Source organism: Peromyscus leucopus, unplaced genomic scaffold, assembly GCF_004664715.2.
Source record: "Peromyscus leucopus breed LL Stock unplaced genomic scaffold, UCI_PerLeu_2.1 scaffold_305, whole genome shotgun sequence".
In the NCBI taxonomy this organism is placed as follows: Eukaryota; Metazoa; Chordata; class Mammalia; order Rodentia; family Cricetidae; genus Peromyscus; species Peromyscus leucopus.
Window position 1 is genome coordinate 105,777 of NW_023505184.1, and position 23,211 is coordinate 128,987.

Genomic DNA, 23,211 nt, shown 5'->3' on the forward strand with positions numbered 1-23,211 from the left:
GCCTCCGGTCCTCCAGCCCCGGCCCGTGCCCGGGTCCCGTGCGCCCAGGGCGCACCTTTCCGGGCCCCCACCTGCGCGCGCGGGCGGGGCCGGGGCCCTGACGTCACCGCCCGGGGCGGGGCCTCGGGCACCGCAGTGCAGCGCGAGGGGCGGGGCCTGCGGCGCGTGACCGTGCTGCGGGAGCTCGGGGCGGCGGGAAGGTGGGGCGGCGGGAAGGAAGGTGGGCGGCGAGCCGGCGAGCGGCGGGCCGGCCAGGGTGGCGCGGTTCGCCAGGCGCGAGGGAGGGCCGGGCTGCTCCTCCGCCCTCTGGGGCCAGTGCGTGGAGCCGCGCACCTGGCAACGGCGCCGCGTCCCCGCCCGCCCGCCCGCCCGCGCCTCTCGCCCGCCCGCGCCGCCCGCGCCGCCCCGCACCCCTGCCGGCGGCGGCCTCGAGCGCTCGCTCGTTGATGCCGTTCTCGGGGTGACCCGGCGCGGCTCCGCGGTGGCGGGGCTAGACGACGCCAGCCCAGCGACGGGACATGCTGGAGCTGCGGCACCGCGGGGCTGCCCCGGCCCGGGGGAGCGGGGACGCCGCCACCCCCCGCGAGGGAGAGGCGGCCGGCGGCGACCACGAAACCGAGAGCACCAGCGACAAAGTGAGTGAGTGAGTGGGGCGGGGCCGGGCCGCGCCCCCCGGAGCGGGCGTGCCGCGGGGTCCTGCGTGTCCGTCCCCCACCCGCCTCCGGGACTTCTTCCCCCGATCCCCCCCTTCCACTCCTCCCCGCTCCGGGGTCGGGATGGAACCCGTCACCGCGGGCGCCCCGGCTGTCTTGTGGCCGCCACCTCTCTCTCCTTGGTAGGGCGACAAAGTTGGGAGTAAACTTAAGACGGGCACCTTGGGCTCCGGCTGTCATTGGAGCCTGACGCAGACGGGCTCTGGAGCTGCTCCAAGCTGCGCTTTCGTTTCTCTGTTCTTTTTCCGGGCAGATAGATTCCGGAGGGCTGAGGCTGTCGTGCACCGGGAGCGCGTGAGTGCCTGGCACTCAGGGCAGTAGTCGTCCCACCCCTGGTTTTCATTTAAGCGAACAGGCTAATTCCAGACTTTGTGTACCCCTCACCTTTAAAATAGATTAACCTGCATGCAGAGGTAGTATCATTATTATAGTTAAGGCTACAAAGTGTCAAGAGTTTAGGTGTTTCCTAAACTGGTGCCAGTAAGAACTTTTGGAGGAAAAAAACCCTGCAGTTTTATCACCGTATGAAATAGGTAGATTGGGAAATTGGGCCAGAGAATGCATTTATTATAAAAGCTTATGTTTACAGAATTCCACTCTGCTTGAGAAACTCAAAACTTTTGAAATCATTCTTAGAATTCTTTTGTGGAAGATCGGGTGTGGTGTTTGCCCGTAGTCCAGCACTAGGGGATAGGGAGAGGTGGAGGCAGGGAAATCGTTCTTAGCTCTGTAGTAAGCTCAACGCTGGCCCTGGTATCAAAAAACAAACAAACAAACAAATTACTCAAGTTGTCTTGGGATGGCCCAAGGTCAAGCTCACTGCGTTTTGGTACTGGAACCCAACTTTCCCATCTACGTCTGAGACAACCCTTGCAGCCTGATTGTTCCTCTCAAAACTTATGTTAATGAACTTGATGGAGCTTGAGTTACAAATCTGTGCTTAGATAACACGGAAGCAATAAATAGGAAGGTGATTTTAGGATCCGAACTTCAGACTCAATGAGTTGGCAGCTGCTTTCCTGTTCTTGAGGGGCATGAGGATGAAGTGAGAGTCTGGGAAGTCTGGGAAGTACATGTGCCAAGGAAATAGACAAAATGCATTTCCCGGCTCTGGAAGGTTGAAAACTGGATGCAGTGGGCTAAGAACAGCCTTTGTGAAAACTGCCTTGGAAACTAGACCAAAAATAGAATTAATTAGGTTGGGATTTTGTTTTAGCACTGGTATCCTTTGGAATCAAGGAAATACCAGCCTCCTCAAGTTGACTTCTTTAACTGGAGAAAGCTAACGAGCTCTTATTAAGACAAAGCATGTCCCCGAAAACGGGAAACAGTGCATAAAATAGCTTTTGAATTTATTTTCTTACATTTCAAACACCATAGTGTATTTAAGATAGGAATGGCGTCTGTGGCGTCCTTGGACTCATTAGAGTCCTCGGCATCTCCCTCGGTGACTTGTTTACTCCGCTGGCGTGTTTCTGTATGAGTGCTGTGTTGTTAGCTGTCGTTGATAGAGATTTTGGTGGATGTGGCTTTCCGAGATGAAGTGTGTCCATCCGTAACTGGTTCTGTCATGAGTTCTTAGACGAGGGTGAGCGTGTTCAAACTGTGCGGAAATGTCGCTGTACTTCCAGATCCCTGTCTCAAGGAGCCCTCGAGGCTCTAAGGCCTTGAGCTGTATCCTCTGTCTGTCCTTTCTTATCGGGGTGTGTATTTGAACACACCTATATTTCCAGGTCAAGGGCTATTTTTAATCAGTTGCCTGTTGGAGGCTGGTTAATATTTGGTCCATCGAAACTCTTTAAGTGCTGTTCTGTTCAAGAGCCAGTCAAGAAGAAGGAAAAAAAAAAAAACCTTTTGAAATTAATGCAAGAAGTGGAGGAGGTGCTTTCTATCCTGCTGTTAAATGCACTCCCGAGCTTTGCCATTTTGTAGCCTTTATAATCGTATTGTTAAGTTGACATTTCCATTGTTCAGGACCCCGAGACTTCTGCCCAGAGAAAGCTCCGTGTCCCAGAAATTAACGTGTGAAAAAAAGTGCTCCTTTACCTCAAGGAGAATTACCAGGACTTGAAATGGCCAAGCAGTACCCGACAGAGAACAAGGACCCCCTCGCCCAGCCCTACCCTGGAGCCTTGTGTGGGTTAGATTCAGTAGACAGCTGTGAAGACCTTGTAAGCATCTCGGGCCTGAATGAACTCTACTTGGAGAATGTAGAAGCTTTAAAGGTTGAAGTAGGAAGTCAGATGCCTGGGAATTCAGTCATGTGGACTAGGGTTAGGGCAGGGGTTAGGACTGGGTTAGGACAGGGTTAGGGCAGGGGGACTTTAGGACTGGGTTAGGGCAGGGGTTAGTGCAGGGGTTAGGGCAGGGGTTAGTGCAGGGTTAGGGCAGGGTGTTCTAGGCAAAAGGCATACAGAACTGCTTCTTGACTCAGCGTTCTAGGGACAGAACCCAGAAGTTAGTTTGGAAATCCCAGGGCATAAACTCGGCCTGTTTAGAAGGTGGGGTTGAGCGCTGGCCAGCCTTGCAGCCTGTGATGTTCCTCTTTACCCATGGACTCTGGGAAGCTGCTGCACTGAGCTTTGTTGTTGCTTTGGTTACTGGTTTCCTTTGAAGTAGCTCTTTCTGTGTAGTCCAGGCTGAGCTGGAACCCACCATCCTCTTGTCTTTGCCTCTCTGGTGCTGGGTTGTGTGTGTGTGTGTGTGTGTGTGTGTGTGTGTGTCCACCACACCTCTCTTGCCACCGGAAACTTCTGCAGAGACATGCATCGCTCAAGAGCAATGGTCTAGAAAGTGCTGGAAGGGGACCCCGAAAAGGAGGGTGTTGCAGAGCTGTCTAGGGGAATTGATGGGCCAGTGGTCAGTCTCGGGGAGATGGTGTCCTACAGTGGAGAGAAAGCACGTTCTGTCAAAAGGTGGTGGTGGGACCATGACATAAGTCACGGTAAGACTGAGGAAAGAGGGCCCGTGTTAGAAAAGAGTTAGGGATGTAAAGAGTAGCAAAGGTGAATAAGAGGGAGACTGGCTCAGAGGTTAAGAGCACTGACTGCTCTTCCAAAGGTCCTGAGTTCAATTTTCAGCAACCACATGGTGGCTCACAACCATCTCTAATGAGATCTGACGCCCTCTTCTGGCCTATAGGGATATGTGCAGACAGAACACTGTACACATAATAAATCTTTAAAAAAAAAAAAAAGAGGAGGGACATGGAAGGTGTCCCCAGTAGCGCTCTAGAATACAGCCGAGACACACCCAGGGGTTAGCCAAAGATCTTAGTGGAAACCAGGCTCTGTGCTAGGGAAGCGAGAGGAGGTGACAGTGTAGGGCTGTAAGATAGGAGGACCAGCCCTCCAGACTCAGGGAGCTGAGCAGAAGAAGGGGTGGAGAGACTGTAAGGGGAGGGATGGATGGCTCACCGCAGGACTTATGCACGTGTGAAGTCACTGGAGACCGAGGCCACATGCACAGAGCCGGCACAGGTCCAGGCCGCATGGGGTCCCAGCATGGAGAGGGGGAAGTAGACACAGGCTCCTACCCCTAACCAGGAAACTATCAGCATCGGATACCTACTTGCCAAGAGAAGATCAGCTCTCTCCAGTAGAGTGTCACTGGGTGTATCAACCGTATCCCCGGGCAGGCCCCAGGTCAGGAGTTGTTGGCCAACACAGAATGAATGAACTCAGTGGTAGTTTTGTGGATTTCTTGTTTCACTTTGGTTTTTTGTTTTGAGAGAGAGGGAAAGAACATAAAGTTGGGTGGTTAGGGAGGTGGGGAAGAACTGGGAGGGATGGAGGGAGGGGAAATGTGATTAAACTATATTGTATGAAATTTTTTTTTTTCGTTACAAAAGGATAAGGGAAGATGTTGTTTTCGGTGGAGGGAGATGTGTTCTTAGAAAGAGGTCAGAGAGAGATGAGGTGCTGACATGGGTGAGGAGGCCTAAGCACTGGGCAGGAATGAGTGGAGAGCACAGGGCAGTGTACATATATACCAGGGAAGCAAAGACGGACGGACGCTTCTTCATTGAGGGAAAAAAGCAGACATAGAGTCCAGAACCATTTTGAAAAGCAGAAGAGCAAAGATCCAGGTGTTTGCCTTGGGCCCTCCACTTTCTTCGTCCATCAGGGACTTAGAACCAGTGAGCACTCATGAATCTAAGAAACAAACGAGCTTAGCCGAACACACTGGTGGTTTCCCTTTTAAGACTGGGGACATTAAATGACCAGGAAGCGGTTAACAGATGTGTGCAGATTGTTAGCACCAAATCCGCATGGTTGTTAAGTAAGTCTCAGCATTTGATGTTTGTGAGGGGGCTCAGTTCCGAGGCTGTCCTGGGCTTTTTCACTTGCTCCTTACAGTGTGTGCAGAGTAACAGCTGAGGGGAAAAGCAGTTGGTGCCCCGCAGCGGGAGAGCAGGTGTGACAGAACTGGGATGCCTCTCGATGTGAAGACTCGCTTATGATGGGTAACTGCAATACAGATGTGTGGAGTTGTGGAGACGGCCAGGAGGGTATTGAGGAAGATCAGCATCTTTCAACCGAATGTTCTGCCCATCAGCACTTCCGATTGTCAGCCGATGTGTCATTGAAACGCTCCCTCTAGGTCCTCCGAGGATCAGGGCCTTCCTGAGCAAGTGTGTTCAGGAATAAGCTAGGCCACTACAGTCAGTTCTAAAGTTGTGGATGGTGGACAGAAAGCTGTGGGGAGGTAAGGATTGGTCCTTGGCCATTTAAAAGTCTTTTTTTTTTTTAATATTTGGGATTTCTAAAGAGCAGCCTGGTGTTACTGCATGAAGTTTTACGTGTTGGTCTTGACTTTTAGTAATTCATCTTATCATTTTGAGAAATTTCCCACAAAATATTATCAGCTATCTATAACAAATTATCTATTCCACTAGAGTACACTTTCTGATGCAAGCAACCAATATTTGTGCATGTCATAACTGTACAGGGAAAGGTGGGACATTTTGTTTACTTAGTTAATTTTTTTCACACTTTACAGGTCTTTTATTTTTGTCTACCTGCTGTGTTGTGAATTCATAGGGGCTGGTCTCCAGCGGCTCGGACTTGTTCCCATTGGTTCTTGCCAAGTGTGCTTCTCTAGGTGAAGCCGGCTGGCATGTGGGCCAGACCGAGTGCCTCTTTGCTTCCTTCCTTTCCATGACCGCCTCTCCTCACTAATTGACGATGCTCTTGGCTCTTGGAGTGCTAACTATGGTCCACAACCATTGGTTCTCTTGACAAGAATCCTGCTTTACCGTAACAGTGCAAGTAGCGCCGCCCCTTCCTGTCCCATCGTGGTGACATTTATGGGGCATCCTTGTGAAGTGTTCCTGGGTCCTCATTAGCACCGTGTCACCCTGTGTTTCTGGAGGACACATGTCCCACACTTCCCTTTCCCTTTGTGTTGGTCACTTTGGCAGTTTACTGGAAGATGATCGTCCTGGCCAGAAGGAGGTGGGGCAGTTTAGAGTGGTCCTAGGAAATGATCTTGTAAACACTGATAGACAACAACAGAGATCATTACTCTGTGTTTATGTATTGACATAGCTGCACTCTTGTCAGACAGACAAACATAGTCATAGACGGACGACTCAGCTAAATACATGGGTCGGCTGTGTCTGTTTTCCCTCAACTATTCTGTGTTTGAGAATTCTGCTTAAAAATATTTTAATTCAGTGCGTTGAAACAGGCCATTCAGGATCTTTACCAGCTCTCTGAGACTTAATTTGGTTTTGTGCCGTGGGAAAATGATGGTTACGTGCCTCTCTAAGCAAGGCTCAGGTGAGATGCCACCTTCTTGGCTGACACAGACATGACCAAAGGTTGCTGGTTGTCTGTGGAAGAAAGTCCCAGGTAGGCAAATCGCTGGGAGTCCTTCACGAGACGGGCGATTTTAAATGGCACGTCCCTTAGTGGAGAGGCATGGGGTGGTGACAGGGCAGCCCTGCATCTCAGACCAGCCAGCGCATGGACTTGTGCTGCAGCACTGGTGTGCTCTGCTCTCCTATGGTCAGATCTCACCGTGCTGTGTCCTGAACTCCCAGAGGACCAGTTCATTTGGGTCATTCAAGGGTGCTGGCATTAGTTGTCTCGATCTATATAAATATATATATATATTTTTTTTACCCACAGGGACTCAGATTTATTCTTCTAGTAATTGTTATGTCTGCTTAAGAGTTTGTCAGAACTACCAAAATTTTAAATTTTGTTTAAAATACAACATTGAAATGCACTGAATGGAAGAGTCCAATCTATCTTAAATGTTTTGTGAACCTGAAGGCTGCTTCCTGGCTGTGGTGGCTGTCCTTTTGTGTGTTAGGACTCCTGGTTGGCTGACTCACGCTCAGTGTGGGGTACTGAAGCTCATCTCACTCCATCATCACCTGGCCCACAGGGCACCGAACCCGTTGGCATTAAGATTAGGGCTCACTGCCATGCCATTTTCCTGGTCCAAGTAGGTCGTTTCAAATACATGGAGGTGCTGTGGGCAGTAAATATTTATTAAGCTCATCTTGGAATTAGCATTTCATCTCAATATGTAGAAATCCAGATGAGGAAATAAGAATATTTTCTTTGACCTACTTACTGGCAGGTAGAGCCTTTTAGCAGCTGTATGGGATGGTGTGCTTGTGGAGTTCAGTGTGTGTGGGGTCCAGTGCAGTGGGGTCCAGTGCATGTGAGTCCAGCGCATGTGGATCCAGCTAATGTGGAGTCCAGTGCATGCGAGTCCAGCGCATGTGGGGTCCAGTGCATGTGGATCCAGTGCATGTAGATCCAGCACATGTAGATCCAGTTCATGGGGGTCCAGTGCATGTGGATCCAGTGTGCGTAGAGTCCAGTGCATGTAGAGTCCAGCACATGTGGAGTCCAGTGCATGTGGATCCAGTGCATGTGGATCCAGTGCATGTGGCACTCGCTGGAATTCTGCACACACTACTGTTTGCACTACATTTAATAAATGCAGGATTGATGCCTGGCACCTTCCAGCCTTTACATGGGTGACTTTTTCTTATTCTTTCTCCTGATGGATTCACCACATATGTTTGCATCCTGAAACAGTGCATTGTTTAGTTTTAAACCTTCCTCCAGATCTACACATAATTTTCATCGTCAATATCTAGCCCTTAGTTTTAAGTAATTATAAATAGTCTGCTAAGTTTGTTTTGCCCTGTGATGTGGGCTTGCAAATATTTATTGGTGAATGGCTTGAAACTGAGTTACAGATATGCTGGACACTCACTGTGAGCAGAACCACACATCTATCTTTTTCTTTCTTTCTGACACTGACTTGAGTAGCCCAGGCTGGCCTTGAACTTGCTATGTGGCAAGGATGACCCTGAACTCTGATCCTCTTGCCTCTGCCTCCCGAGTACTGGATGAACGGGCTAGCTAAGCCTTAAATCTCTTAAAGACATCTTCCTGCATAGTCACGATACTGTTACAAGTTTAAAAATTAGCACGTCTCATGTCGCTGGTTACAGTGGCGTACACGCATACCTCCGACTAGTTGTTGGGAGATTGAAATGGGAGGATCACTAAGCCAGGAGTACAGGACAAGTCTGGGCAACACAGACCCATTTAAAAAAATCCATATTCTAGTCTCCTAATTGTCCCAGTGCTTCGTTCAGAGCCCCCCCTCCCCCAAATCAGGATCCTAGTGGGAGAGTACCAGGAGCAGGTTTAGTGATTCTTTGTTGATTTACTGGGTTTTTTTGTTTGTTTGTTTGTTGACAGTGTAGTGATGAGAAAATGGTGATGTCTCTGGAGAAGCATTAATAAAACTCAGGTAAAGCACACATTTGCTATCGTAATGGATATTAGCATTTGAATGAAGCCAGTCAGCTGTCTGAGTTTCTCTACGTTGTCCCCTCAAGGGATCTTAGTTCTAATTTGGGACTTGAGACTTACATAAATGACACCATTAGACATAGTGTAATTTTAAGAATGACGTGTCTCCAGGGAAAGGTTACAGCGAGCTGGAACTGCAGGGACGTCTTAGAACAGGGCCTGAGATTGGGTGGGATGTGAATACGGCCCATGGCATTAGTGGTGTGGCCGCCCAGGAGGCTGGACCTCCTCACGTCTGTCACAGAGACGGCCATCACCAGCCCCTCAGCATGTCCAGTCCTCAAGTGCAAGCAAAGCCCTGGTGGGTGGAACTCTGGCAGGTGGAGAGGCCAGAGAACTGAGTCAGGTAAACTGGACAGAGAGGAGGTTGCTGGAGGGGTTCTCTCTCTGGCAGATAGGACTACGGGCGCTTTTTGGTGTCTCGTTTCTGATAACTTCTGTGTCTGCCGCCACAAACTGTGCCTTGAAACAACAGCAGCTCACTGTCTCGCGGTTTTGTAATCCTCTCCCTGAAATGAGCCTCACGGACTGAACTCAGGGTGTCTGTCCGCGGGGCTGCTTCTGAAGGGAAGTCCTGTTTCCTGGCCCCTTCTCCTCCTCAGTCTTCCTGCATACAGTGGCTTGTGGCTCCTTCCTCCATTTTCAAAACCCGTTGTACTAACTTCTGCTCTCATACCTCCTTTTTCTTCTCTCCCCTTGGGATTGTATGTCACCCACCTGGATAGTCCAGGATAACCTCTCCATCTCAAGGTTGGTTCCTTGGCAAATTTCATCACTGTGTTTCTCCCTTGCGCTGTAACATAATGTGTTCACAGGCTTTAGGACGCAGATGGCTGAGAGATTAATCTGTGTGTAACTCTAAACCATGCTTAGCTCTGTGGGCTCAGGGGCATCTCTTTGGGACTCCATGTTGAATGGACCATATCCTTCACTACCTGGTCCTGCCCTCGTTCCGATCTTCTCAGTGGTCACTGTGGGGGAGAACCTTAGCCCTGTCTGGACCGTTCCTTTCAGACTCTCCAGTGATGCTCACTAAGTTGAACACATTTCGAATGCCGTGTGTTAGTTCAAGTTGCTGTAACAGAATGCCACAGGCCGGCCAGCTTAAATAACAGGATTTGTTTCTCACAGTTCTGGAGGCTGGAGGTCAACATGGGCGCTGTGGCTGCTGTGGTCCTGGGTGAGGATGCTGTCTTCAGATTTTCAGGAGGCACTGGCTGTCTACGTGGTAGAGAGAGAGGGCATTAGTTCCAGTCATGAACTGGTTCCAGTCTCCACCCTGTGACCTCAGTATTTTCACATTGGAGGTTAGCAGCAGGGTATGACCTGGAGGAGGGAGGGGGAGACAAGCAATCCAGAGCAGCTACAGTCTGAGGAGTTCTGATGTATTTTTTCCTGTGTAGCCATCGCCACAATTAAAATAGTGAGCATTGTCTTCTGTCCTGTTTGTGTGTTCTCGCACTATCCCCGGTGCCCAGTGCTTTCTAACACTCTAAGTTAGGTTTATATATAGTTCCTGGGGTTTTACACAAATGGAGTGCTATATATATACATATACATATACACATACACATACACATACACATACACATACACATACACATACACCACACACAATACACATACATATACATATACATACATATTTCAACTGGCCCTCTATTTTTTAATTTTTTAGAGAGGAACTAATGTCACTCAGGCTGGCCTCTAGTTGGCTTTGTGACCTTGAAGCCCTGGTCCCCCTGCCTCCACCTCCCCACAGCCAGGATTATAGGCATGTCACCACACCTGGGTATCAGGTCTTTTGATTTAGTGTGATTATTTTAAAGCTCCCCATACATCCCGTGTAGCGCTAGTTCACAGGGAGAGTGAGCACTTCACTGCATGGAAAACACAGTCTGCCCGTTTCACCTGGGCCTTTGGGGTTGTCTCTTGTGTGGCACTACTACAAATACGGCTGCTATGAGTCTGTGTATGCAGATGGCCACGTACAGTAGGCTATATCCTTGCACCTGTCTTGAGGAAGGGCCTAGGAATAAAATGGCAGGGTCATCTGGAGAATATACATTTCATTTTCCAAGAAACTGGCAAGTTGTTTTTGGAAGCGGTTACCCTCTTTACATTCCCAGCAGCATGCAGGGGCAGAACTTCACAGTTTCCAGCACCTAGTGTGGTGTATGCGTGTGTGCGTGTGTGCGTGTGCGCGCGCGAGTGTGTGTGTGTGTGTGTACTTGTGTGTGTGTATGAGTGTGTGTATATTTGTTTGCATGTGTGTGTGTGTATGCGCACACGCGTGCACATGCATGTGTGTATACTTGTGTGTGTGCATGTGTGTGTGAGTGTGTATATACTTGTGTGCGTGCGTGCGTGCGTGCGTGCGTGTGTGCGTGCGTTTGGGTCTCTGTGTCGCCCAGACTGGCCTTAGCCTCTCAGTGCTCCCACCTCCGCCCGCTGGGACTCGGTTGGTGCGCCTCATTCCTGTCACTGCGGGCTGTGACTGTCATCTCCTAGTGAGTGATGGTGCTGAGCGTCTCCCCTTGCGCTTCTCTGCCATCTGTGTGTTACTGTTGGCAGAGAGTGTCTGCTGAAATATTTGTTCCTGGTTTGTGCTTGTTGACTGTTCTTACTGAACTCTGAGAGTCTTTTATGTGTCCTAGCTGTCAGGCCATCGCCAGCTGTGTGATTGACAGGTACCCTCTCCTAGTTTTTGTCTCGTCTTCTGATTCTCTTAGCAGCATCTTTCAAAAATCATTTAGTAAATTTTGTTTTCTTTTTTCTTCTATGGATCATGCTTTTGTTGCCATATTTAAGAAAAGTCTTTGGGACCTAATCCAGGATTAGAGATTTTATGGAATTTAGGAATTCTTTGACCCGTCATTACTTAGGTTCTGTCTGTGTTGTGAGGTCTGTTTTGTGGTTATTGCAGCCCAACCTCCTGCATTGTCTTTACAGTGCTGTTGAGACAGTTGAGTATGTATGTGCAAGGTGACTCCTGTGCCCGTGGTGATTCTCTTTTGTTCCAGTGCACATGCTCTTGATGACAGTGACTTCCTAAGAACTTCGACAACCAGCACCGGACGACCTTTAGCTCTGTTCTTTCAAAGTTGCCTTGGCTCTTTTCTTTCTTTTTTTGTTTTTGTTTTTCGAGACAGGGTTTCTCTGTGTAGTTTGGTGTCTGTCATGGATCTCTCTCTGTAGACAGGCTAGCCTCGAACTCACAGAGACCCGCCTGGCTCTGCCTCTTGAGTGCTGAGATTAAAGGCGTGCACCACCACTGCCCGGCATGGCTCTTCTATTTTAGGTATGCCTGTTAGGCTGCCTCCAGGCTTAGTGTTAGTGCACAGATTGATTTGGGAGCATACCGAGAGCTGGGTACATGACTGCTTTGCTTAGCATCTCAGCCTAGATTTTCTCACTTATGAAATGGAAACGATTATTTCCTTTGGTGATCGTACACATAAATGAATCAATATCTTGGAAGCATCTTGCTCCATGTTCTAGAATTAGTTTCACTGTAGGAGCCAGACTTGCAGGTGATCAGGGAAATTCACTCAGCTCTCAGACAGTTTTTATGTGGGCTTTGTAGTTGGATGAGAGTAGTGCCCCTACTCAGAAGTCCTCCTTCCCCCTGACATAGGTCCCGAGCCGGGCGATTTACCGAAGATCACCTGTAGCGAGAGCAGGTGAGAATTTATTTTAGTGTGAAATTGCAGCAGAGCCAGCAGACTCGGTTCCTTCAGCCTGCCCTTGCTCAGCGCCAACTCCTTGGAATCGGGAGCTGTAGTAGCCTGTAGTCAGTCAACATCTTCTCTCCACAAAGGGTGTACTAGTAACAAATACAGGCTAGCAGACAGGTCACTGTAGTAAAGAGAGTTCTGGAAGCACAGTTCAAGAGTAGCTAACCTAGAGCTGGGAGTCAGAGAAGATGAGAGTCTAATGATGTGGTCTTGATGGTGAGGTCGGACCATGGCCCTGCAGGAGCCGGGCCTGAGGAATGGTCAGGGAGCTTAGAAACAACGGGCAGGAGAGGGTGTGACTTCACACTTCGTACAGAGAATGAGCATCCACATGCAGGAGAGAGGGAGGACACTGTAAAAAGTGGCGCCCAGGAAGGAGGCCTGCAGGATAAGGGTCGCTTTGTAGAAACAGCCAAAGCCACACTAAATGATCTGGCTTCATCCTGGTGGTTTTGGCGGGGAGCAGTAGGATTGGACACGTGGCTTTGTAAATTGTCCTGGCTGCAGTGTGTGCAGCAGGTTCAAGGGGGCGAGAGGAGGCTGAGGCACAGGGAAGAGGGGGATGCCCAGGAAGGTTGACGGTGATGGAGGGAAGCCGAAAGATAGGCTTGGTGCTGAATATGTGGACAAAAGAAAATGCCCCCCCCAAACTGATGCCCGGTTTTGTTTTGTTTTTCCAGACAGGGTTTCTCTCTGTAGCCTTGGCTGTCCTGGATCTCACTCTGTAGACCAAGTTGGCCTTGAACTCACAGAGATCCGCCTGCTTCTGCCTCCTGAGTGCTGGGATTAAAGGCGTGCGCCACCACTGCCTGGCTGCTCAGATTTTTTTTTTTATGTAGTTTACTTTTATTATTTGTGTGTGCCTGCACATGTGTGTGCACATGCCCTATCATGTGTGTTGCGAACAGAAGACAAACTTTTCAGCACTCTGTTCCCTCCTTCCACTGTTGGTTCTGGGGCTGAACTCAGGTCATCAGGCTTGCTTGGCAAGCCACCTTGCCGTCCAGATGCTGAGTTCCCGACTGGACCCATCAGTTCACTGGTTTGCCTGCGGCTTCTCCACCAAGCAGCAAACAGGGAAGGAGGCAGCAGGCTTGGCAGAGGAGGCAGGCCAGTCGCTTCTGTTGCATACTTGGTGGTTGTCATGGAGACATACGTGGACCTGCAGACTGGGTGCAGGTCCCCGGTGTACAGAGAGATGAGAGGAAAGCTGTGTAGGCTTTGGAATTAGGGCCCAAGATGGAAAGACATTTGAGAACCATCTCTGAACTATGGGCTTGGCAAAAAGCAGCTGTCACGTTGCTTTTCAAAACGGTTTGAATCTCCACAGCACGCTTTAGTGCTGGGTGGCTGCTTGGTCGTCTGAGGTGATCCTTTGTCCATTCACCTGGTGTCCTTTCAAGTTCACTGTCTTTGTAGCGGAGGATCCATGCCAGGATTCAGTTCTGATGCTTGAGTACTGTTGGTCTAATATGCTGGGTTTGGGAATTACTTTTTATTCCTTATTTAGGATGAAATTAAATCTTACATTTTAAATTGTGTTTCTCTAAAGGAAGAAAGATAAACCTAGAACTTTAGAAACGTAACTGAGAGCATGGCAGCATGGAGGGAGGCAGGCCAGTGTTCCAGAGCATGGCAGCATGGAGGGAGGGCAGTGTTCCAGAGCATGGCAGCATGGAGAGAGGGCAGGGAAATGTTCTAGAGCATGGCAGCATGGAGGGAAGGCGGGCAATGTTCCAGAGCATGGCAGCATGGGGGAGGGCAGTGTTCCAGAGCATGGCAACATGGAGGGAGGGCAGTGTTCTAGAGCATGGCAGCATGGAGGGAAGGCAGTGTTCCAGAGCATGGCAGCATGGAGGGGGACAGAGCAGTGTTCTAGAGCATGGCAGCATGGAGGGAAGGCGGGCAATGTTCTAGAGCATGGCGGCATGAAGGGAGGGCAGGGAAATGTTCCAGAGCATGGCAGCATGGAGGGAGGGCAGTGTTCCAGAGCATGGCAGCATGGAGCGGGGCAGCCAGAGCATGGCAGCATGGAGGGGGGCAGGGCAGTGTTCAGAGCATGGCAGCATGGAGGTGGACAGAGCAGTACTCCAGTTTCATTTTGTTGCTGTAAAGAAATATTCTGACAACAAGCGATGTTGCTAAGAAAGTTTATTTTAGTTTGGAATCCTCTAGTCCGTCACTGCAGGGAAGTCACAGAGGTCGGAGTCCTGGACTGCTAGCTACACCACATCCACAGTCAAGAGCAGAGAGAAATAAGTGCACCCCTGCTGTCTGCCTGCTGGCTGGCTCCCTTTCTTTACTCGTAGACCGTTCAGGCTGCCTTAGTTACTGTTCTATCGCCATGATGAAAAACCATGACCAAAGCAACTTTTTAAAGGAAACACTTAATTGGGGTTGGCTTCCAGTTTCAGAGGGTTAGTTCATGAACATAATGGTGGGGAGCATGGTGACAGGCTGACATGGCGCTGGAGCAGTAGCTGAAAACTTTACATCCTGATCATCGGGCAGCAGGCAGAGAAGAGAGAGAGGCTGAGCCTGGCATGGGCTTGTGCAACCTCAAAGCCCACCTCCAGTGACACACCTCCTCCAACAAGTCCACACCTTCCAATCCTTCCCAAACAGTTCCACCAACGGGGACCAAGGATGTATACATATGAGCCTATGGGGGGCATTCTCGTTCAGACCACCGCAAGGACCTACCCAGGGAATGGATATTGCCTGCAGTGGTCTGGGGTCTCCATACCAACCAGCAGTCGAGATAGGCCCCCACTGACATACCACAGGCCAGTCTGATCTAGATAATTCCTCTTTTGCATTGTCTTCCCGGGTTACTCCAGGTTGCCTCAAGTGACAGTTAAAACTAGCCAGCACAGGAGGTGAAGTCTGAGCACAATTCTGTCACTGTCAACTGTACTTGGATGCGGTTTGCAAAAATGTCACTGATTTGAAGAAAATGACCTGAATTCCAACCCAATGGTTTATTTGCAAGTAGAAACTGAAGCCTTCATTCCCTTGGGCTCAGGGGTTGGCCTGTGTTACACTGATCATTTGGGTCGAGGTAGGATGGCTCCTGGAAGCTCCTGACCCCTGCTCTTGTGCTCTTTTTGCGCCTTTGTGTTCCTTGGGGAGTCACTTCCTTTGTCCCCGTCCGCATTTCTTCCCCCAACCTCTCCGGGTCACTGGGGTCAGAAAAAGTGTCAGGAAAAACCAGTGCTTTGCCCCACAGCCCGCCGCCGAGTCGGGTGACCTGGCCCCCTGGCCACCTGTGGCCGGAGGCTCTTGAGTCGATGTCAGTCTGCTTGTGACCAGTCGGCACTTCTCTGTTGAAGCTGTTTGGGATCACATCTGTCTCACTTGTCATTTTTGGATAGTGACACATGTAATTTTATAACAAAGCTGTGTGTAGTAGTCTGAAGTTTGATTCTCACTGTATGAAGTCTGAACATTCTGCCTAAATGCTAACGTTTCCTATGGAAAGCCGCCTGAGGGACTGGAAGACTTGATTTAACCCTGATAGCCTGCTGCTTGTTGGACTCTACTGTATCCTCGGCGTCCTGCTCACTGCTTCCTCTTTGGATGTTGGTGCAGTTAAAATGGCGATAAAATTTGCTGAAGCTTTGGAGCTGGCCAAGGCTGAGTTTGGGTTGTTTCCAAACCCTCTGCCCCATGCCCGTCCTTGTCCGCTGGGAATGTGCCTTTCCCCTGAACTCAGCTCCCTCTCCTTCTCACATCTGGAAATCAAGAAGGTTGTTGGTTGCAGGAGCATGCAGGGCTAGGAGGAAGGGGTGTAGAGGAGGGAAGGATATGTCAAAATGGAACAGCAGATGCCGTGTCTGTTCTTACAAATGCCTTGGCTGCCCTGTCCTGAAAGTTCTAGGGTGGCCTTTGTCACAGAGACCCAGAGCCCCAGGGCCCACCGCACAAACACAGTGCTTGTGTATGTGCCCTCTTCCATATCAAATGACTTAAGTCTGATAACTAAAATAACACTTTTGATCACGTTCATCTGCTGGAAAAATACAGCGTCCATTTGACCTGCTTTACTGGGAGCTAATAAAAATGATGGATGTTAAAATCCATATTGCCACACCCAAGCAAAGAGAGCCTTCTTCCTGTCGACGCTGGGATCTTAGTTAAATACAAGCAGACTGAAGTGCTGATTAGAATCTACAGAAGCAGCCCTGTTCTCCCAGTCGAGAAGCAAACAGTAAATATTTGGTCCTGTCAGTAAGCATCTGACTTAAGAAGAAATCATCTGAGCTGTTCTTATGTCTTTTGTTTAAGGTAATCCTTTATTTTGGAATTTTACCAAAGACAATAAAGCTTCCTTAGCAAGAAACCATGGCAGTGCTTGGGCACTCAGTGTAGGCTGATAGTAGTGTCTTTGTCTTAGATTAGGTAACTAAGCTTTGGCACACCAAACAACGAGAGAATGCAGTGACAAGCACGTGCTGTTTAAAAACACACTTTGCCCCAGGAGCGCTAACACACACACCTAAATCCCAACATTGGTAAGCCAAGGCAGGAAAGTCAGAGTTTGAGGACCACAGGGGCGACACAGTGAACTCCAGGCCAGCCCTGGGGCCCTTCCGAGGCCCCATCAAAATAAACATATATACGAATACTTTGTAAACAGTTCTTCTTTTTAATTTTAGGAAACAGATATTGATGACAGGTATGGAGATCTCGATGCCAGGGGAGATTCTGATGTTCCCGAGATCCCCCGGCCTCAGACAGGACCCCCGAGATCCTCAAGAAAGCCCTGTCTGGACTCTCTTCAAGGTATGATGGGTGAGGACAAGTCCCTCTTGCTGCCCAGCACAGGCACGTGCTTCCAGGTTACCGTGGCGCGTCCACACATCATGTTTGGCTTTTTGTGGGTTTGGGGCCCCGGGAGAAGAAGGCCAATCTGCAGGCAATCTTTATTTCACTCTTCGACCATGTGCAGTGAGAGAACCAAGTCTGACAGGCTGGCTGGTGGAGGTTGCAGAAAACAGCCAGGCTCCTAGACTTTGTGGTGTCGAGTCCCTCATAATGAAAATCACATATTGTGTGTGTCTTCAAATGCCAGGAAAAAAGAAGTAATTGTTATCATTTTCTTTGATGACTGTTGTTGTTGTTGTGTGTGTGTGTGGGGAATGTATATATGTGTGTGCATATGGTGCATGTATATGTTCCTGTGTGTGTGTGTGTGTGTGTGTGTGTGTGTGTGTGTGTATGCATGCACAGGCCAGAGATCAGCATCAGGTGTCTAAATTGATCTGTTCTCCAGTTATTTTTTGAGATAGGATCTCTCACAGAGCCTGGGGCTCATTGATGCTCCCTCCCCCTTCCCCCTCTCCCCTCCCCCCCTGCCCTGCCCGCCCCGTGCCGCCCCCCACTCTACAGAGTGCCACTGGGCTTGGCTTTAACGTGGGTGCTGGGATCCAAATGAGACCCTTGTGCTCGCTCAGCAGGGGCTTGTTGCCTGAGCCATCTCCCAGCCTCCAGAATTTCTTTCTTTAACCGAGTCTAAAATTACTGCCTAAAACTAACTCCACAACACTTTACCATTTTGTAGTTGTGCTATTTTAAAGTGTTTATGACCATGATTTCATTTTTCCTTCCTTCCTGCACTCTATGCCTCGGTAGTTTAGATGATAACGTTTATGAAGGTGAAGGAAATGTTCGGTTTCCTCCAGGTTACCGTGGGAAGTGTTGCCCGACTGACAGTCTTCACCGACACCTTTTCACCACACAACAGCCGAGGGGCATAGACACAAACATGCTCTGAAGGTTTGCATGCTGTTATTTTGTATGAGAGCCTCTGATTCCTTTCTGCTTGATGCTGTTCTTTGGTACTCAACAAGAAATGATGGGCGTTTCTCCCTGACAGGTCACAGCCCACCATTCTAACAGCCCTGGTCTAGTCATGGAGTCAAGCGGTCCGACTTTGCTTGTTTGCATTAGGAGATACCCATTCTGAGGCTATAAAGGGAGACTCATATTCAACTCAGTCTCTCCTAACCTACCCTCACAACATGGATCAGTCCTGTGAGCCGTGTGTGTGTGTGTGTGTGTGTGTGTGTGCGCGTGTGCGTGTGTGTGCTCTCCTCACCATCAGGTAAGGTTACATAGCGATCACCCACTGGGTGTCTGCTTTGACACTGTCTGCCTGGAGACAGCAGAGGTGCCAAGGGGCTGAGGCACAGTGGGCTCCCATTGCAGGATCACGATGACAGATGCGGCCTTCGGAACTCTAGACACGTAGTAACCAGACATGGATGAGTTCCCGTCAACCCTCTCGTTGGGATCAGTTCAGAGCAGCCCACAGACCCTGAGGAGGTGCTCGCACTGCTGGTTTTTGTAAAGTGTCTTACTGGACTTCTGACAGAGTAGTTGAAGATGTACAGGGTGAGGTCTGCGTGTCCCGCTGTTAGAGTCTGTCCCTTTTGTTGTCGTCACCTCCTCCTGGGATGCGGACAGTGCTCCCCCCTCTGAGATGACAGTGACAGATGCAGACAGTGCTCCCCTCCCTGGGATGTGGAGACAGTGCTCCCCTCTCATGTGGACAGTGCTCCCCCTCTGAGATGGACAGTGCTCCCCTCCCAGTGCTCATGGGATGTGGACAGTGCTCCCCCTCCTGGATGTGGACAGTGAATGTGGACAGTGCTCCCCTCCCCCAGTCACAGTGCTCCCCTCCTGAGATGTAACAGTGCTCCTTCCTCCTGAGATGTGGAGTGCTCCCCCTCCTGAGATGTGGACAGTGCTCCTCCCTCATGGGATGTGGACAGTGCTCCCCCCTCCTGAGATGTGGCATGTGGACCTCCCCCTCCTGAGATGTGGACAGTGTGGGAGTGCTCCTTCCTCCTGGGATGTGGACAGTGCTCCCCCCCCTGGGATTTCCCCTCACAGTGCTCCTCCCTCCTGGGATGGACAGTGCTCCCCCCTGTGGATGTGTCCTCCTCCTCCTGGATGTGGAAGTGCTCCTCCCCTCTGGGATGTGGACACAGTGCTCCCTCCTGGGATGGGGGACAGTGCCCTCCCTCCTGGGATGCGGACAGTGCTCCCCCCTCCTGGGCGGACAGTGCTCCTCCTCCTGGGATCTTCCCAGTGCTCTCCTCCTCGTGCTCCGGGAACGCTATTTCCTCAAATGGGGGTCTACTGGTTCCTTCCAGGCAAGATGGAGTAGTATTTCCTTACAGCCAGCCCTAAGACAGGAAGCTGAAGGAAAATTAGAGTATACTTTTAGTTTCTGTGACCTACCTAAGAAGAAAAAAAGTCTGGTTGCTGTGGCCTGCCTTTGAGAGACAAAAGGAGCAGTGAAAGGAGCAGGTGAAAGCAGTGGAAAGCTTTGCCCTTTGACGTGCATCGGAGGCCTCCCCAGGCAGCAGTCATCTAGTCTTTGAGAAAATAAAGACTTTGGGAGGTAAACCTGGAGCTGTGGTTGAAAATGGAAAAATCTGTCACAGTACCATAACCATAGTAGGATCAATTATTTCAAAGCAATGTTTTCCTGTTTGGTTTAGTTTAATCTGATGGAACAAAGATATGCTATCTTATTGAGAGCATGATTGTGATTTTAATAGTCCTTGTTCCCAATCGTTTCTGTGACCTAGTTCACAGATATATCTTTGCTTTAAAAATCTCATCAGATCTGTGTCACACCATGTGTGTGTGTGTGTGTGTGTGTGTGTGTGTGTGTGTGCGCACGCGCGCGCGCATACGTGTGCATATGTATGTGATATATATAAATGCATATGTGTGTGTGCGTTAGTTCAATGGTTTGTAATAATGATGCTGAATTCCCATGTGTCTTTCTCAGTAATTACTTTTTAATCTACACCAACAGAAATAATAGCAGCGATTTATTGAGCATGCACTGCGTGCTAAGCACCACCTCCAACACATACTAATACATTCTCACAGTGGCCCTGCACCATGGTTATGCTTGTAACTGTTTTGTACGTGAGGAACCTGAGGGGCAGAGAAATAATATGAGCCCAGGCATTGTGATGCATGGTGAACCCATGCCTTGTTCTCACCTGTGCTGTGTCATGAGGGGATGGTCCTCAAAATCAGAAAGATAGATTGTATGACACCGTTTATGAGAGACTTTGTTCTGAAAAACCGAAACAGTAGGTGGTCTGCGGGTTTAATCTCAGGGGATTGCTCTGTAAAAAGTACATGGATGCTCCTGTACAACGTACACTTTGGAGTCTTCTTCTAGTGTAATAAACCAAAATGAGAGCATGTTGTAGAGACTGGAGTTTGTAGATCTGGAGGGTTAAAAACCCTCGCTGTGTGGAAGTTTCTGAGTTGTGGAGGAAGCCGTGACTTTCCAGCACATCTGTTTGTTGGAGTGCTGTGTATTCTTAGACCCTCGCTTCTGTGCATTGTGTGTGTGCATGTGTGTGCTGCAGAAACGGGATCATATCCTGTACCTTGCTATTCTCATTTCATGCAGTGATAGTTAGAAGCAATGTCTCCTATCCTTAAATATCTTCTACCCATTGGGGGGGCAATTAATTCGTTTTCTGAATTTTCACAATGAAAAACATCTGTATAGTAAACTTTTTTTTTTTTTGTAGCTAGCTTTTTCCTAGAAACATATGATTTTGTTAAAGTGAATCCATAATTTTCTTAAAGAGTGGAACTGCTTGGCCTTGGTTCAGGCTCATTTCTGACCCCTTGCTCTGTGATGCCTCAAAAGATATATGCTTTTGAAACTGGGAGAGGCCTGAAAAGTTTCCTTCACTGCACTTGGCTCAGCCATTTCGACATCCAGGTGTGCCCCAGGGTGTGTCCATTAGCCAGGTAGGTGAGTGTGCTCCAAGGGGTGTGATCCTTAGCCAGGTAGGTGAGTGTGCTCTGAGGGGTGTGATCATTAGCCAGGTGGGTGAGTGTGCTCTGAGGGGTGTGTCCATTAGCCAGGTGGGTGAATGTGGTCCGAGGGTGTGTCCATTAGCCAGGTAGGTGAGTGTGCTCTGAGGGGTGTGTCCATTAGCCAGGTAGGTGAGTGTGCTCTGAGGGTGTGATCATTAGCCAGGTAGGTGAGTGTGCTCTGAGGGGTGTGATTCTTAGCCAGGTAGGTGAATGTGGTCCGAGGGGTGTGTGTCCATTAGCCAGGTGGGTGAGTGTGCTCTGAAGGGTCTGCTCATCAGCCAGGTAGTTTTAGCTCTCAGTGAGTCTCTTCTGGGGACATGTGGCAGTGTTCCGTGTCAGCACAGTAGCTGACAGCTGTGGTGAGAACAGACCTGGACAGTTCAGTAGGGAGGCTCTCATAACAGAGTGATCCGTCCAGGGTGTTGCTAATGCAACAGAAACCCTGAAAATCCAGGGAAGCCTACTGGCACTCTTGAACTTTGTATTGCCATCGCCTTTCTCTGAGAACCCACACACTTCCTGTCCACCTCTGCTCCAGGCTGGTAGAAGGGCTTTCTCCAAACTCCTGCTCTCCTTCAGATGACAGATCCTGCTTGCTCTGCAGGCCGCCTCTAGGTCCGTATCCTTGGTTTAATAACTGCGTGGCCACGCAAGTTCTTGATGACTCATGATGCTTGTGCCTCTAGGAAAATAATTAAAACATGTCATTAACTTTTGAAAACAAAACCGACTTACTGGTTATATTAACAGCCTGACTGTGATTTGATCAGCATGTAACCACTTAAAAGGATCGCTTCTTTTTCCCTGGCTGTATTAGGGATTGAATCAGGACATCAGGTGAGCCAGGTGTGGTCTTCTGCCACTGATGTAGATGATTACTAAGAAAGCCAATATAGACCATCCACTCCAGTTTAGCAGCAGTGATTTCCTGCCCTCCATATCGTGCTATGTTTTTTAACTGAGTATTTCAACTCTGAAAGGCAGTTTTTGTTTGCAGGAGGATGTGGTTTCAAGTGTTGCCCACACTTCATGTGGAAACTCAACCCCTCGTACACCAGGGCTGAGAGGTGTGGCCTCATAAGAGCCCCCGTGAGTAGATGGGTGCCATTGACATGGGGTGGGGGTAGTTATCGTAAAAGAAGTCTTGTTCTCAAAGGACTTTTCTTGGTGGCTTGCCCTTGGTTACTAGAAGTGGCAGCATCCCCAGATGCCACACCCTGATCCTGGACTCCCAGTCTCTAGGACCGTAAGAAGTCAATCTCTGTCCCTCGTGAATTACCCAACTTCAGGTGTTCGGTTACAGCAGCAGAAAGAGGACCAAAGACACACTGATACATACAGTACGGATTGATAGGGGATTACCTTCTAACTGTAGTTTGGGGAAAATCTGGAGATTAAGTGAATTTTTTATCTTATTGGGAGAAGAATTAGTATGCAATGAAATGGTTCTGGGTGAGACTGGGTGCTCCACTGCTTCCGGGAAGGAGAGAGGAGGAGGAGGAGATAAAAACACTGAGTTTACAGAGGAAGGGTTTTGGAAGTTCATGGAGTGTGATAGGTAGGATCCCTGGGGTGTATAAAGAAAAAGATGGATGAGGCAGAAGAGGCGGGCAGGTGCACACGGCTATGCACACGGCTGGTGGGAGGGAGCAGGAGACTCACGGGCCACATGGGTTTTGTCCTCGCTGCGGGATGCTGGTGAGTGAGCCCACGTGAATAGGCTGCGCAGCCAGAGGATGTCCAAACCAACAGGTGTGCGTGTTTGACACGGGAAGAAATGGTACCGTGGCTTCTCCTCGGCTCCGGAACCCGAAGATTCTGGTGTAGCTAATGTGCCAGGCGGAGATTCCCAACTGACCTGTAGATGATCGGTGACCTTGGGAGCCACAAACAGACGAGTCCGTCCGGGACGTGGAAAAGAAAGCAACTGAGGGTGAGTCAGCAGGAAGTGAGGTCTTTAGGGTGGGAAAAGAAGAGGTTTTAGAATGAAAACCTCAATGAAGCCAATAAAAAATAAGCATTACCAATGGACTCAGCCAAACA

At 49.4% G+C, this 23,211-nt stretch overlaps 1 pseudogene; it reads left to right on the forward strand.

The window, feature by feature from the left end:
* The first annotated feature begins 518 nt into the window (after nucleotides 1–518).
* Nucleotides 519–23,211, forward strand: part of LOC114695737 — a 65,255-nt pseudogene continuing 42,562 nt past the window's right edge.